The following is a 16,014-nucleotide window of genomic DNA, read 5'->3' on the forward strand; positions in this document are numbered from 1 at the left end:
AGTGACAGAGAATCCACTTGCCAATGCAGGAGACAAGGGTTTGATCCCTAGGTCAGGAAGATCCCTTGGAGAAAGAAATGGCAATTCACTCCAGTATTCTCATGGACAGAAGAGCCTGGCAGACTATAGTCCATAGGGTGGCAAGAGTCAAACACGACTTACCAACTAAACCACCACCAGAAATGGTAAAATAATAAATATTATGTTATGATTTTTTACCACAATTTTTAAATTTAAATTTTTTAAAATAAAAAATTGTGCCAGAAAACCACTAGTAGACTAGAGACTAGTAGACTAGTGGTTTTCTGGAGCAGAGTTAGCAATAACAGAGATTAACAGTAAATGTGAATGAAAGATTCTCTTGGAGTGACGAAAATGTTCCAAAATATTCATAGCAATTGTTGCAGAACTTGGTAAATTTTTAAATCATGACTGATTTGTAAACTTTAAAAGGGTTAATTATATGCAAAATATGTTTCCATAAAGTTCTTATTAAAATAAATAATTCAGGAACACTATTAATAAGCAATATCTGCTTTATTATAAATTATCCTTAGATATGATACCAAAAGCATGATTTATAATAGAAAAAGAGGACAAAATGGACTTTATGATATTTACCACCTCCCAGAGTAATGGAAATAAAAGCAAAAATAAACAAATGGGACCTAATTAAACTTAAAAGCTTTTGCACAATGAAGGAAACTATAAGCAAGGTGAAAAGACAGCCTTCAGAATGGGAGAAAATAATAGCAAACAAAGCAACGGACAAAGAATTAATCTCAATATTATACAAGTGGCTCATGCAGCTCAATTCCAGAAAAATAAACTACCCAATCAAAAAATGGACCAAAGAACTAAACAGACGTTTCTCCACAGAAGACATACAGATGGCTAACAAACACATGAAAAGATGCTCAACATCACTCATTATCACAGAAAGGCAAATCAAAACCACAATGAGGTACCATCTCACGCCAGTCAGAATGGCTACAATCCAAAAGTCTACAAGCAATAAATGCTGGAGAGGGTGTGGAGAAAAGGGAACCCTCTTACACTGTTGGTGGGAATGTAAACTAGTACAGCCACTATGAAGAATAGTGTGGAGATTCCTTTAAAAACTGCAAATAGAACCCCCATATGACCCAGCAATCCCACTGCTGGGCATATACACCAAGGAAACCTGAATTGAAAGAGACACATGTACCCCAATGTTCATCACAGCACTGTTTACAATGGCTAGGACATGAAAGCAGCCTAGATGTCCATCAGCAGATGAATGAATATGAAAGCTGTGATACATATACACAACGGAATATGATTCAGCTATTAAAAAGAATGCATTATCAGTTCTAATGAGGTGGATGAAACTGTAGCCTATTATACAGAGTGAAGTAAGTCAGAAAGAAAAACACCACCACAGTATACTAACGCATATATATGGAATTTAGAAAGAGGGTAACAATGACCCTATATGCGAGACAGCAAAAGAGACACAGATGTAAGAACAGACTTTTGGACTCTGTGGGAGAAGGCAAGGGTGGAATGATTTGAGAGAATAGCATTGAGACATGTATATTACCATATGTAAAATAGATTGCCAGTCCAGGTTCGAGGCATGAGACAGGGCACTCAGGGCCGGTGCACTGGGATGACCCTGAGGGATGGGACAGGGAGGGAGGTGGGAGAGGTGTTCAGGATGGGGGACACATGGCTGATTCATGTCAATGTATGGCAAAAATCACTATAACATTGTAAAGTAATTAGCCTCCAATTAAAATTAATTAATTTTTTAACAAAGAAAAAGAAAAGCTACAAACATGAAGATGTATGCAAATCACACAGCCAACAAGACATGTTCATAATGTACAAAGAACTCACAAAGCTCAACAGTAAGAGAACAAATAATCCAATTTTAAAACATACAAAGAACCTGACCATATACAACTGGAAAAAAATAGACAGATGTTAAATATCATTAGCCATTACGGAAATGCAAATTGAAACAATGACAAGATACCACCACATACCTATTATAACACCTAAATAAAAAAGCAACAATACCAAGAGTTGATGAGGATGCAAGAAACTACAACTCTCATATACTGCTCATGGTGATCATATATACTGGCAAATGATTTGGCCATTTGTTACAAAATTAACCATAAAGTTTATCATAATGATACAGCAATCCCACCCTGGGTATTTACTCTAAAGAAAATTGGTATTCACACTAAACTCCCCACAGAATATTTCTTGAGATTCTGTTCATAACTGCCCGAAACTAGAAGCAATCCAAATGACCATTAACAAGTCAATGGATAAACAAACTGTGGTAAATCCATATAATGGACTACTACTTGGCAATAATAAGGAATGAACATATCACAACATGGATAAATCTCCAGAGAACTGCTGAGTGAAAGAAGCCAGTCTTAAAAAGATTACATACTGTATGTATATTCCAAACTGTGGAAAATTCTTAAAGAGATGAGAATACCAGACCACCTTACCCCCCTTCCTGAGAGACCTGTATGCAGTTCAAGAAGCAACAGTTAGAACCATACATGGAAAAACAGGCTGGTTCCAAAGTGAGAAAGGAGTACATCAAGGATGTATATTGTCACCCTGCCTATTTAATTTCTATGCAGAGTACATCTTGCCAAATGCTGGGCTGCATAAAGCACAAGCTGGAATCAAGATTGCTGGGAGAAATATCAATAACCTCAGATATGCAGATGACACCACCCTTGTAAGGCAGAAAGCAAAGAAGACTAAAGAGCCTCTTGATGAAAATGAAAGAGGAGAATGAAAAAGTTGGCTTAAAACTCAACATTCAGAAAACTAAGACTATGGCATCTGGTCCCATCACTTCATGGCAAATACATGGGGGAAATAATGGAAACAGTGAGAAACTTTATTTTCTTGGGCTCCAAAACTACTGCAGATAGTGACTGCAACAATGAAATTAAAAGATGCTTGCTCCTTGAAAGAAAAGCTATGACAAACCTAGACAGCATATAAAGGAGCAGAGACATTACTTTGCTGACAAAGGTTTGAATAGTCAAGGCTATGGTTTTTCCATAGGTTTTTCCAAGGTCATGTATGGATGTGAGAGTTGGACCATAAAGAAGGCTGAATGCCAAAGAATTGATGGTTTTGAACTGTGGTTCTGGAGAAGACTCTTGAGAATCCCTTGGACAGCAAGGAAATCAAACCAGTCAATCCTAAAGGAAATCAACCCTGAATATTCACTGGAAGGGGTGATGCTGAAGCTCCAATACTTTGGCCAACTGATGCAAATAGCCCAATCATTAGAAAAGCCCCTGTTTCTGGGAAAGATTGAAGGCGGGAGGAGAAGGGGACAACAGAGGATGAGATGGTTGGATGTCATCACCGACTCAATGGACATGAGTTTGAGCAAGCTCCAGGAGATAGTAAAGGATGGGGAAGCCTGGTGTGCTGCAGTCTGTGGGGTCACAGAGGGTCTAAGATGACTGAACGACTGAACAACAAGTGTATGATTCCATGAATATGACATTCTGGAAAAGAACTATAGTGATAGAAAACTGATCAGTTGTTTACACAGCAAACAGAGGTTAGAAGTGAGTAGAGGGTTTAACTCAAATGGAACAGCACAAGGGAGCTTTCAGGGGAGAGGGAACTATTCTGTATCTTCATTGTGGTGGTAGTTTGTGATTCTATGTGTGCGTTGCAGCTGCTGCTAAGTCGCTTCAGTCATGTCCGACTCTGTGCGACCCCATAGACAGCAGCCTATCAGGCTCCCCCATCCCTGGGATTCTCCAGGCAAGAACACTGGAGTGGGTTGCCATTTCCTTCTCCAATGCATGAAAGTGAAAAGTGAAAGTGAAGTCGCTCAGTCGTGTCTGACCCTCAGCGACCCCATGGACTGCAGCCTTCCAGGCTCCTCCGTCCATGGGATTTTCCAGGCAAGAGTACTGGAGTGGGGTGCCATTGCCTTCTATGCACACCATATAAGACAACTTCACTGTATAATTTATTTTTAATTTCAGTAAGTATTTATTGAGTGCCTGTTACACATAAGATTTTGTTTCATATACTTGGGACACATCAGAGGATAAAACAACAGTCCCTGCCCTCATGGATGCTTACAGTCTAGCATTTATGACCATTTCACCTGGATGCAGTCACCCTGGGCAAGTCACTGGGCCTCTGTCCTCAGCCACCTGATCCAGGAGTAAGGAGGCCCAGCTCAGACATGGGTAACTGACTGGCTGTGCTGGAGATGCCAAACAGGGCACCTACCCCCAGCCCACCACCCAGTCGACAAGACTGGAAGCTGGCTCTTAATAATAAAGTACAGGAGGAGAGGGCACAGGACTGGAGCTGGTAGTCTGCTAGGCTGCTGCCTCAGGGCCTGGGCTGGCTACATAAACTGCCGCTGCTGCTTCTTGGTGGCTGCCCTGCTGGCAAGGTCCTTGGCCTTCTCCGTAGCTGCCACTGACATCTCCTTGGCCTTCTCCTTGGTTTCCTTGGCTGTTTCAACAAGGGTTTTGGGAGGGGCCTCACCTTGCAGCTTGGCCAAGATGTTTTCAAAACCTTTCACAGTCACGTTGCTTTTGAACCGTGCAAGACCAAATTCCTGGACATCTCTGGAGACACCAACTAAGCTAGAGGAGACCCAGGTTTCCTGGCAGATTTCAGTCCAGCCGCTGTTATCAGAGTTCACACAGTAAACACATCATTCCTCCACCACCATCAGCTGGGTGTGGTTGATGTTTCAGGTGAAGGTGGCCATGGTCTGGTTTCGTGGGTCCACAATAGAATCTTCCAGGATGTACACTGAGTGAGAAACACTGGCAGGAAACAGTCGCTCAGCCCAGCGTGGCATCCTGTTCGTCTTGGTCAGGAGTCCTTGGACAGGAGCTTCTGGTCAGAGGTCACCTCTCGGTGCACTATGTCTTTCATCAAGACATGTTTGCTATAGGGATTTGGGACAGCTGCCAGAAGGCAGCAAACACTTGGTCCCAGGAACTCCAGAGCATGCTCTGGCCCAGAAAATACTCCACCATCATCCTGGCCAGGGCGGGCTCAGTGCCAGGGCAACATTAGGGGGTTGGAGCCCCGGGGGCATGCAGAGGCCAGGCTGGAGCTCAACGCTGGGCCACCAGGCTAGCAGCAACTCAGTTGCTATAGTGCTGCACCCAACCAGCCACCGCCACCGCTGCCATGAGGGATAACTTTTAAAATAGAATGAAAAACTAATCCTGATTCAAGGAGGTTAAATAATAAATTTTATGTTATACATTTTATCCTAATTTTTAAAAATCAATGCATCAATCAATCCTAGTTCAGACACTTTCAGTTCTCTGACCCTGGGCAACTTGACTTCATTTTATCTGTATATAAAATGTGAATAATAAAACTGCCTACCTCATAAGCTTATCATGAGAATTAGATACAAATTTTATATAATATGCTTGCCATATGACAAGAGTTCAATAAACGTTATTAATTTTACCCTGTAGATAATTTCTCCCTTTTGAATCCATCCTAAACAAGTCCTTGGGAATATTTTTATTTATATATATGCACCTTCATATATATGCATATTAATATATATGCAGCCTGAGCTGAGGATTGGAGACTGATCACCTCCTCTTGGCAGAGAACTCGAATTCTGGTTCTGGTCTGGTCTGATTTCTGGTAGGGCCAAGTTCCAGTCCTCCCTTCTCTGGAGGCCCAGGGAAAAGTCCCATAATGCCTGGGCATCTGTAGGTGTCAGGAGACGTCTGTAAGGCCACCCCTTTTGCCCCCCCTCTCCCACCTCCTCCTCCTCCTTCTTTCAACCTAGCTTCCTTTCCTCCCTTGAAATCTCTGATGTTAGTACTTGGATCTGAAGTTCTGTGTCTCTATAGGAGGTTTTCTGAAAGACTGTATTCTTGTATTTAAGAGCTTCCCTGGTGGTACAGAGGTTAAAGCATCTGCCTGCAATGTGGGAGACCTGGATTTCATCCCTGGGTCGGGAAGATCCCCTGGAGAAGGAAATGGCAACCCACTCCAGTATTCTTGCCTGGAGAATCCCATGGACAGAGGAGCCTGGTGGGCTACAGTCCACGGGGCACAGAGAGTCAGACACGACTGAGCGACTTCACTTTCACTGCTCAGTCGCTTCAGTCATGTCCGACTCTGCGCGACCCCATAGATGGCAGCCCACGAGGCTCCTCTGTCTCTGGAATTCTCCAGGCAAGAATACTGGAGTGGGTTGCCATTTCCTTCTCCAATGCATGAAAGTGAAAAGCAAAAGTGAAGTCGCTCAGTCGTACCTGACTCTTAGAGACCCCATGGACTGCAGCCTACCAGTCTCCTCCGTCCATGGGATTTTCCAGGCAAGAGTATTAGAGTGGGGTGCCATTGCCTTCTCCATCACTTTCACTATGCACCTTCACTTTTTTCCTATCCCTCCACAATGTGTTGTCTATTCAGCACAGGTGGACCCCCAGGAGAGACCCAAATTCCTACTGAGTCTTTCAATCAATTTCCAGCCATGGCCCATAACGAACAAGAATTTGCCCCATTCCCAGGGCATCATGCTTACACTAAGCCTCCTCTTCTGGAGATAGAGTCTTTTACACCAGGCAGTCTTGCCATCACCCCTGTATCCCAGATATAGTCCCCTCTCTAAGAAAGTTACCACTGATGTTTCACTATAACCTTAACAGAGGGGGATTCTAGATTCACCAGTGGAGAATAACAAGAGCGAAGCAATGAAGTAAATAGAAAGGTAGGATATTAGACATATTTTTCCAACTTCACAGTTGGTCAAGGGCCAACTATTTCCACCCATTTTTCTTTAACAATCCCCTCCCCCAAATTGAGACATAGAATTTATCCCAGTCCACCCTATCATCTAGGAAAATCTTCACAATTTTGGATACAACATTTGTGCAGGCCACAGCTCCAACAAATCTGTTATATGTAACAAATTATTATTTCCTCTGTTCATCATCATCCTGCACTCTGCCTCACTTGCAAAAATATGTTTCAGACGCTATTTGCTCCACAGTGTTCCACTGAGAAACAAGGCATGCATCATGCCCCCAACAGTAGCTCCCAGAGCATACAGTTGCCAGCATCAGAACCCATCATAAAGAAGAGAAAGAAATTTCCATCTCCCGCCCCCTCATGATCAAACTGGGGCTTCAGCCCACACAGATCTGTCACTCTGAGAAGGCTCCCCAGTCACAGCATCATCTTTGCCAAGGAAGAACAGAGAAAATTGCATCTCAGAGCTACACAAAGTTAACTTTTCTATTCTAGCCTGTATTTTAGCAGCACTGTCTTAGAACAATTATCTCAAAAGTACAAACTCAGTTTTCACCTAAAGTGGAAAACTGATTTGGAAGAGGAATGTCCTGGACTAAGTTCACACCAGATCCTAAAATCATATTGCAAAAGAACCAAACCATAGAATGGTGGAACACAGAATGTAAGATTTGGCATAAACAAAAAAAAAGGGGCTGGGGGGGAAACAAAACCTCCTTTGACAGGCCCCCTCCTGAACTTGTCATCTGAGATGAAAAGAAATATTCCTTGAAAAAGAATTAAACATGGGGTTTCTATCATGCCATTCCACTATCCCAAAATAGTAGCACTAACACTGATTCACAAACACACGCTGCAATCAAAAGCTTAACCCGTGCTCTCAGCATCAGTTCAAAGGTCCTCCCTTTCAGGAAGCTTCTTTAAGCAGCCTGACCCGTATCTCATTTTCTGTCCCAATCTCCCTAGCATAAGTTTATAACTGTGTTGTATGCTGCTCAGTCATGGTGGGAAAAAATGTAAGGTTTCCCTTCCCAATTAGATGGTAGGCTCAAGAGCAAGGAGTTGGTTCATAACATCCCTGTCGGTAGGTGATTTTCAAATACTTGCTGCTCAACTATAAAACACTGAAGTGCTAAGAAAGCTTAAGCAACCCTGGCTCCCACTGGGTCACAGAGACTCACAAACAGAGGGCCACCCATGAAACCATTTCAGTGTTGAGAAGAAGGTACCTACCAACAATCTATACAATCCAGAAAGCTGTTTGTTGCTATCATATTAATGAAAAATTGTCCCAAATGCTCAATACCAAACATTTAAGTATGGAGGTCCATGTACTCACAGGGAGATAGAGGCTCAGGCAATGCAGCCCATTGAAACCCTTAAAGGATATCTGCGTTGGAGGAGGCAGGATGTGGGTTGGAAATCTTGCCTCGCTTATTATGCCTTCTTTCACTGCTCATATTCACAAATGTAACATTTTGAAAGTAACAGAGTTCAAAGGCCAATATTTCCTCAGGTCCAACAGACTGAAAGTGGGTGTTCCTCTATGTTCTTGGGAAGAAAAAGTTCCAGTGCCACAAATTCATCTGCAAATCTTGTATCAATGCCAAGACTGTAGTACAAGGATAACAGGAACAGGGGAAGGTGCCTGGAATGGGAAAGCCAAAGCAAGAGATGAATATATACAGGGCAAAGTATAGGTATGAGCAAGGCAGGTAAACCAGAAGCAGGAGGTCACAGTGGACGAAGGTAGAAGTCGGACCGGTCATGAGGAGTCTGGAAACACATGGGTACCAGAGAGCAAGGCAAGAATTGACTTGACTAATTAAAGTAAATACAATGGATGTGGAGGCAGAGTCCCAGTTATGCCACAGGTTGCATCTCTAACGGCCTAAACTCCTTTATCTATGAAACAGGGACAGTTAAACCTACTTAACTGCCTACCTCACATGCAGTAATAGGGAGCAAAGGAAGTAAAACACATCTGAACATGCCTGCTAAATTCTAAATCACTGTTCAAATGTAAGTGACTGCTGTGATGAGATCATTTGGGGGACAAGGAGAAGTATGTGGCACTACCGGACTGGCAAGGGCAGTGAGTCCAGAAGCAGTGAGTCCAGAACTTGCATCATAGACCACAGAAATGCAAAAATAGATCACAGCAGCAGAGAGAAGATTCCTAGAGTAGCAACAACAAAGAGGCCATGAAACTAACATCCTTCCACTGCAGGAAGTATCTTACATAAGCTAAGGCAGGACACAAAGAAAAGGCAAGACTTTCTCTTCTCTCTTAACAGAATAAAATTAATATCATGCATTTCTGAGCACTTACTGTGGACCCATATGGGATTGCAGGAGGAAGGAGAGGAGACCCATGAGGGAGTGGGCTGACTTCTGTTCCTTGCCTCAGTGAGTGGCACTAACACCCACCCAGTGGTCCAAACCAGAAACCTGAGAGTCAATTCTAGACTTCTCCTCCCTGCCTCTGGCCCTTCTCATCCAATCAATCAGTAAGTCTTACCGATTTTGCTCCCAAACACCTCTAAAATCTGTGCTTTCTCTCAATTTCTATTGCCATGGTATTCACTCCCTCAGTCCTCCAATATCTCAACCTCCTAATCAGCCCCCATGCCATCAGTCATCTTTTTAAATCACTAATCAGATCATGTAACTATTTCACACAAAATTCTACAATGGTTCACCACCACTGCATGTAACCTGAAGTTCAGTGGATAATACAAGACAATATAATAAGCACATGCTAAATGGTATGTTGCAGACAACAGTCACTGAAGGAGATGAGAAAAAACAACACAGGTTCCCTTACTGGGGAAGAATACAAGGAGAGGATAAGACTTACACTGATTCTCAAAGAACTGACAGAATCGGAAAAGTTGGAAGTATGTCTGCATCTGAGGATATGTGTGGGGGTGGGGGGTGGGAAAATCACAGAGATTTTTAAGGAGGGGAATTAAACTTCAGGAACACAATGAGCTTCCTAAGATTCAGGGGGATAATGTCAGCCCCCACACAGCATCAAATAAGCACATTTCCAGTTAATAAGGTGGCTTGTTCTTTGCTTCCTGAAAATGGAGAAATTAAATTATCTGCTTTGAAAAGGCTGCCTCAGAAGCACTTGGCAAACAGATTGAATATGGAGCCACCATCCTGGCAGAAGATAAATCGGATACAGAATGGCTCTGACAAAGCTCAGAACATGCAACGAAAACTGAGAGAGACAGGACCTGGATTCCAGCCATATCCAGTGTGTCAAGATCCCTGAGGGACAGCTGCAAGAAAGAAGCTAAATCAAAGAGGAAGAAGCAGTATTTAAAGAGACTATCATCTACAGAAACAGCACCCCTTCCAAAAAAAAAAAAAACAGTAGCAATGGGATGGATTAAAAAAAAGCACTTTAATATGGAAGTGAGACAAACAGCAGGCAGATGCACAGAGGCTGACACAGCTGTTTCTGTTTCAAAAACTGGGAAGCTTTTGGAGAACCCAGCCATTTCAATTTTTGGTACTGTGACTCCCACATGATACTAATATGTTTGGCTGAGAGTTGAGAAGTTCATAGAATCAACCTGATTTTTTGCCCATTTCTATGATACCAAATACACAGCTTTTATTAGCGGTTGGTTTGTTTTGTTTTGGTTTTTTTTTGGCTGCGCCACACAGCCATCATACAGGATCTCAGTTTCCCCTCCAGGGATAGAACCTGCGCCCCCTGCAGTGGAAGCACAGAATCTCAACCACTAGACCAGCCAGGAAGTCCCTTTATTAGTGGTTTTTATTGACATAACTAATTGTGGTGATATCATGTTACTGGTCAAGTCAAATTCACCTTTTGGAGACTGTTTTCTGTCTCTCCATAGTAAACACAAAATATACCTAGTTCATGATGTTGACATTGGAGAGAACAGCCTTGGTGCCCTGGTCAGAGAAAGAATCTGGGCCTGAGTGGAATACACCAAAAGGAGGGATTTAGGATTTGTATAGCATTGAGGATTTTGCCTAGGACTTCTGGAGAATAGATATATAACAGATCATAATGATAGGTGAGAGAGAGAGATGACAGACCTAAATGATGAGATATAGATGATGATGGAGACAAACCCCGATTGCATTCCATTCTAATTAAAGATAGAGCAAACACCACACAGTTGCATCTTAGCTAGACTGTGAACCTGAACTGAACTTCCTGCCTGCAGATGTGTGGGTGTTCAAGCTAGAGAGGCTCATAAAACATGTAGCTCTCGACACAGCGCAGATGTATTTAAGCACAAACACCTTCTCCCCCGCTCAGGATATACTCTGAACCATATTATTATTATATCAAACTTAATACTGACAGCCAGGTTTGGATCTCCAAGTATCTCAAAAAGAGTTGCAGAGCTTTTTTTTTTTTCCAGGACCTGACTTGCAATAATTCATGGCCCCAGGCTCTACTACCATCCTGATCTGAATGAGCACAGGTGTGAGACAGTTCTGTACTTCCTCTATTCTGTTCTCTCGTTTGGCTAAGTTTGGGTCCATTGAAGGGAGAAGGTAGGTGCCTTTACACCCTGGACAAGTTGATCAAATCCACTGCTGTCATTTTCAGAGTTAATTTACTTCATAGCAGGAAGTATTTAGGGCTTCCTAGGTGGCTCAGCAGTAAAGAATCTGCCTGCAATGCAGGAGACATAATGAGATACAGGTTCAATCCCTGTGTCGGGAAGGTCCCCTGGAGGAGAGCATGGCAACCCACTCCACTATTCTTGCCTGGAGAATCCCATGGACATAGGAGCCCGGTGGGCTACAGTCCATGGGGTCACAAAGAGCCAGACATGACTGAGCACACACACAGGGAGTATCTGCAGAAGCTTCCTCACTTGGCAATATTGGCTTAGTTATTTCGGACTGAAAGCTCAGCTCAAATGCCACTTTCCCCAGGAAAGCCTCCCAGACTGGATAACCCACTAAATATGAATTCTTTAACACCCTGTCACTCTTCTTTCTCACTCAACCCAATTGTTATTAATTATCTAAAGTGAAAAAAGTGATAGTCACTCAGTCGTGTCTGACTCTGCTACCCCATGGACTGTAGTAGACTGCCAGGCTCCTCTGTTCATGGAATTCTCCAGGCAAAAATACTGGAGTATGTTGCCATTCCCTTCTCCAGGGGATCTTCCTGACCCAGGGATCGAACCCTGCTCTCCTACATTGCAGGAAGATTCTTTAGCATCTGAGCCACCATACTAATTATCTAAGTGTTGTCCAATAGAACTTCCAATGAGAATGGAAATAAATGTTCCATATCTGTGCTGCCCAATACAGTGGTCATTAGCATGTGGCTATTGAGTCCTTGAAATGTTAATGTAACTGAGAGACTGAGTTAACTCTTTGACTTTAAATAATTTAAACTTAAATTGCTATAAACAGCTTGGATATCATTGCGGACAGCTCCAGCAATTACATTCTGTGTTTTAAGAGAGCAAGGGTTATTCTGGTGTTTTTGTAACACTGTATCCCCAGGACAAATGTACAGTAAGCATTCGATGAATATGTAATTGCTTGATCAGTTAATCAGTCTACTATTATTTATTTATTTAGCCCACCAATATTAACTCTCTTGGAAACTATTTCACAAATTATTCCGCAAGGTAATCACTTGATATTCAGGCTGAGGTAGAAAAGTGTAAACAATGAAGGTAATGGGGAAGAGAGAAGGAAGGAGGAGAAGACAGCTACCTGAGTTCATATTCTGGTTCAGATACTCAGTAGCTATATGACCTTGGGAAAGTCATTTAACCTCATTGAGCCTCAGCTTCCTCATCTGTATAATCTGGACAATAATATCTATCCAGAGTTGTTGTGATGGTGAAATAATGCATACAAAGCACTATAAATGTAAGTGGTATCTATTATAACTATTACTATTTATTGGAAGAATAGGATTAGCCAGACAGGGACAGCATAACCCAAGTAACCAACTTTTATACAAAAAGCACAGTCTCTAGTATCGCTCCTGAGAAATTCCTTTGTTTTCTCTATTTTCAACCAAATTCAAATAGGATCCTGTATGCCACCCTCCTACTTCCTCTTCTTCATGGGGATAATGACTTAGCCAATACCTAGCCACTAACTTCGACTCAATAGCATCTTATACAGTGACTTTTTTCCACTAATATAGGCTTCCTAAAACCATACAATCTCCTCTATATCAGCCACTGTTGTAGTATAGCCTGCTTTGTGTATTTATCATGATAATGGGTGCTTCTGTCTTTGGTCCTGCCTCCCCTACCAACACAGACACTGGAAGAGATGGCAGCATTTCAACTTATGATGCTCAGTGTGAGAAACAGCCTTCACAGTTTGGAATTGATAGCTATGGCTCAGGATAGGAGGCTTCTGTCTGAACATCCCATATACAGCTTCTCACAACCAAGGGCAAAGTTGCCATACAATTCATTAACACTGCAAGGACCATCGAGCCTTTCTGTTTCAGGACAAAGTTGAAAATATTTTTAAAAATTGGAAAATGGAATTTGAAGCAAATCAATCCTACTTTTAAAACGTTTGGAACCTCATGTATCTAAAATCCAGTCACTCTCCAGTATACAAATAAATAACATACACATAACTTATCAGCTTCAGGGGCAGGACAATAAAAAAGAAAAACAAGATCTATATGTTAATGAGGTCCTGTCTTAATTAAGCAAAGCACACTATAGCTTCCAGTTTTACTTTTCAAGTGGAGTAAGGATAGGTCACAGAACATGTTTGTCTATGCTTTAAAAACCTTTAGAAGCAATTTGATCTGAGCTTCTTATTTATAGATAAGGAACTGAAATGCAGAGAGGGAACATGACATTTCCAAGGGCACATAAAACTTAAGACTCAGACATGAATTTACATACTGGATTTTCCTTTTACTAGGTGAAGTTATTTGACCTCGCCAATCCTTCTTTTTCTAAGAATATGTGATGAATAATGATCCTCCACCTTACATGTTTACAAAGAGGACCACATAAGAAAACATATAAAACACCTACTTTGTGCTGGACATATAAGACAAGTTGAGTAAACTTAGTTTTCTTCTCTTGACCATGTATTATAGTGTTCTTTTATTTAGTTATATCTTTATCTGCTTATGGCAATAACAGCAATAATTGTATCTTTGCAAAAAGAGATGGTGACAAAGTTGGTCACCAGAATTTCTCTCAAGAATAACACTGTCTTGGATTAGAAGACTGCCTTAGTAGGTGTTTAAGGCAGAAAGATAGAAAGTGACCCTCCCCACCACTCCCCCAACCTTTCCCCCCCCAAAAAAAAAACAACCTGGATAAGTAGGCGGCACCAAGTCTTAGGATAGGCACGTTGTTTCTATGAATAGAATGGGGAAGGAATTTTGTTGATATCTTAGAATATGAGAGAACGTGAAAGAAATTGGCCAGCTAGAAAGAGACTTGGGTTCAGAGAACAAGATAGTGAAACTCCATAGGATTGTGGTAGCTAATACTGTCTGCGGTACATGTTAAAGTCATTTGCATTGCTGTAATGTAAATTATTCTCCATAGCCTCTATAAAATTTCAGTAAATTGTACACTAGTAATACTTTACATATGTGGATTATTTGGAGGAAACTTGAATTTTTAGGGATGCACGGAAAGGTTTTGGACTTCCATAGTCCATGAAATCGGCAAGGATTCATGCTAATTACAACTAGGACTGACTCTGAGGTTGTACCTAACTTTTGAGGCATGAACATCTCATGCATCATAGAATGGGATGTTTATCGAATCCATGCCTCTTAGGTGTCCTGTCCCTAATCTAGCTTCCAATGAGATGGGATTCAAGCTCTGAGGACTAAGTGCATCTATATTAGAGGTAGGTAGTCAAAAGGCATAGAACTGAAAGCCAAAGTTTCTTAAGTGCCCCTAAGGAAATGGGCAAAGTATTATTTCCAAGTATCGGGCACTAGCCCCAGAGAAGGAAGAAGTGGAGCAGTGGCCAAATGTCAAATCCACCTTCAATGACCTTTTTTAAGAACTAATTCTAGATTAGTCTTGATACCTTCTCCCTAAAATAACATATTCCTCTCTTCCTTGATTTATCTTGAATGTATAGTCCCCATAGCCTCCAGGCTTTCTGGAATTTTCACTGACAATTCCAGATATGCCAAAGATAACTGAGATAGTCAACCTCTATTTTCTGCTAACACCTAGGTAGAAAGTCCCTGAAGAGAGAACAAAAACTTGACATGACAAAGATATATGAAAAAGCCCCTCCCCCTTTTTAGTGCCCTGAGGTCCATATTTCAGCAATTCTCAAATTTAATGTGTACAAGAATCACCTGAGCTTTCTTGAGCCCCACCACAGAAATTCTGATTCAGTCTGAGATAGTAGTCAGGAAACTGCATTTTTAACAATATCTCTAACTGCTTCTTATAAGTATATTAGTCTGCCAGGGCTGACATAACAAATAACCACAGACTATGTAGCTTAAACAGCAGAAATTCATTTCTCACGGTTCTGACTGAGGGGAGTCTAACAGAACATGTTGGCAGATTTGATTTCTCCTGAGGCGCCTATTTCTTTGGCTTGTTTGTGTGGTGGCATCGTTTGTGTCCTCAACATGGCCTTTTCTCTGTGCATGGGCATCCCTTGTCTCTCTCCCTCTTCATGTAATAATACAATTTCTATTGGATTAGAGCCCCATCCTCATGACTTCACTTAATGTTAATTGTCTCCTTAAAGGCCCTCTCTCCAAATACAGTCAAATTGAGGGTTAGGACTTTGACATATGAATGGGGCGGGAGGCAATCAACTCACTTCATAACAGATAGTTTATAAACGTGGAGAAATAATGATGGCTTAATTGCAAAATAAAGAATATAGTTAGTTAGAAACAGCTACCCAGAACCCATGGTATACAGATTCTAGGGTACTTACAGGAGAAACTACAAAATAAAAATGCTCCTGCCTTCATGAAAATGTAAGGTAAAAGGAGACTTTTATAAATACACTCAATACATTTACAAGTGCCAAATATTGTATTGACTAAAAAGTTCATTTGGGTTTTTTCAGATGATGTTACAGAAAAACCCAAACAAAATTTTGGCCAACCCAATAAATACAGTGACCATATAATTTATCATCTAAATAAGGACACGAGAGTAAAGCAAGGCAAAAGGTATAAACTGGAATATCCAGGGTAAA

General features: G+C 41.5%; 1 pseudogene; it reads right to left on the reverse strand.

Moving 5' to 3' along the window:
* Positions 1–4,408: 4,408 nt before the first annotated feature.
* LOC128070383 (PRELI domain-containing protein 1, mitochondrial-like) lies at positions 4,409–5,054 on the reverse strand (annotated as a pseudogene).
* Positions 5,055–16,014: the final 10,960 nt, after the last annotated feature.

This window comes from Budorcas taxicolor, chromosome X (assembly GCF_023091745.1).
Source record: "Budorcas taxicolor isolate Tak-1 chromosome X, Takin1.1, whole genome shotgun sequence".
NCBI lineage: Eukaryota > Metazoa > Chordata > Mammalia > Artiodactyla > Bovidae > Budorcas > Budorcas taxicolor.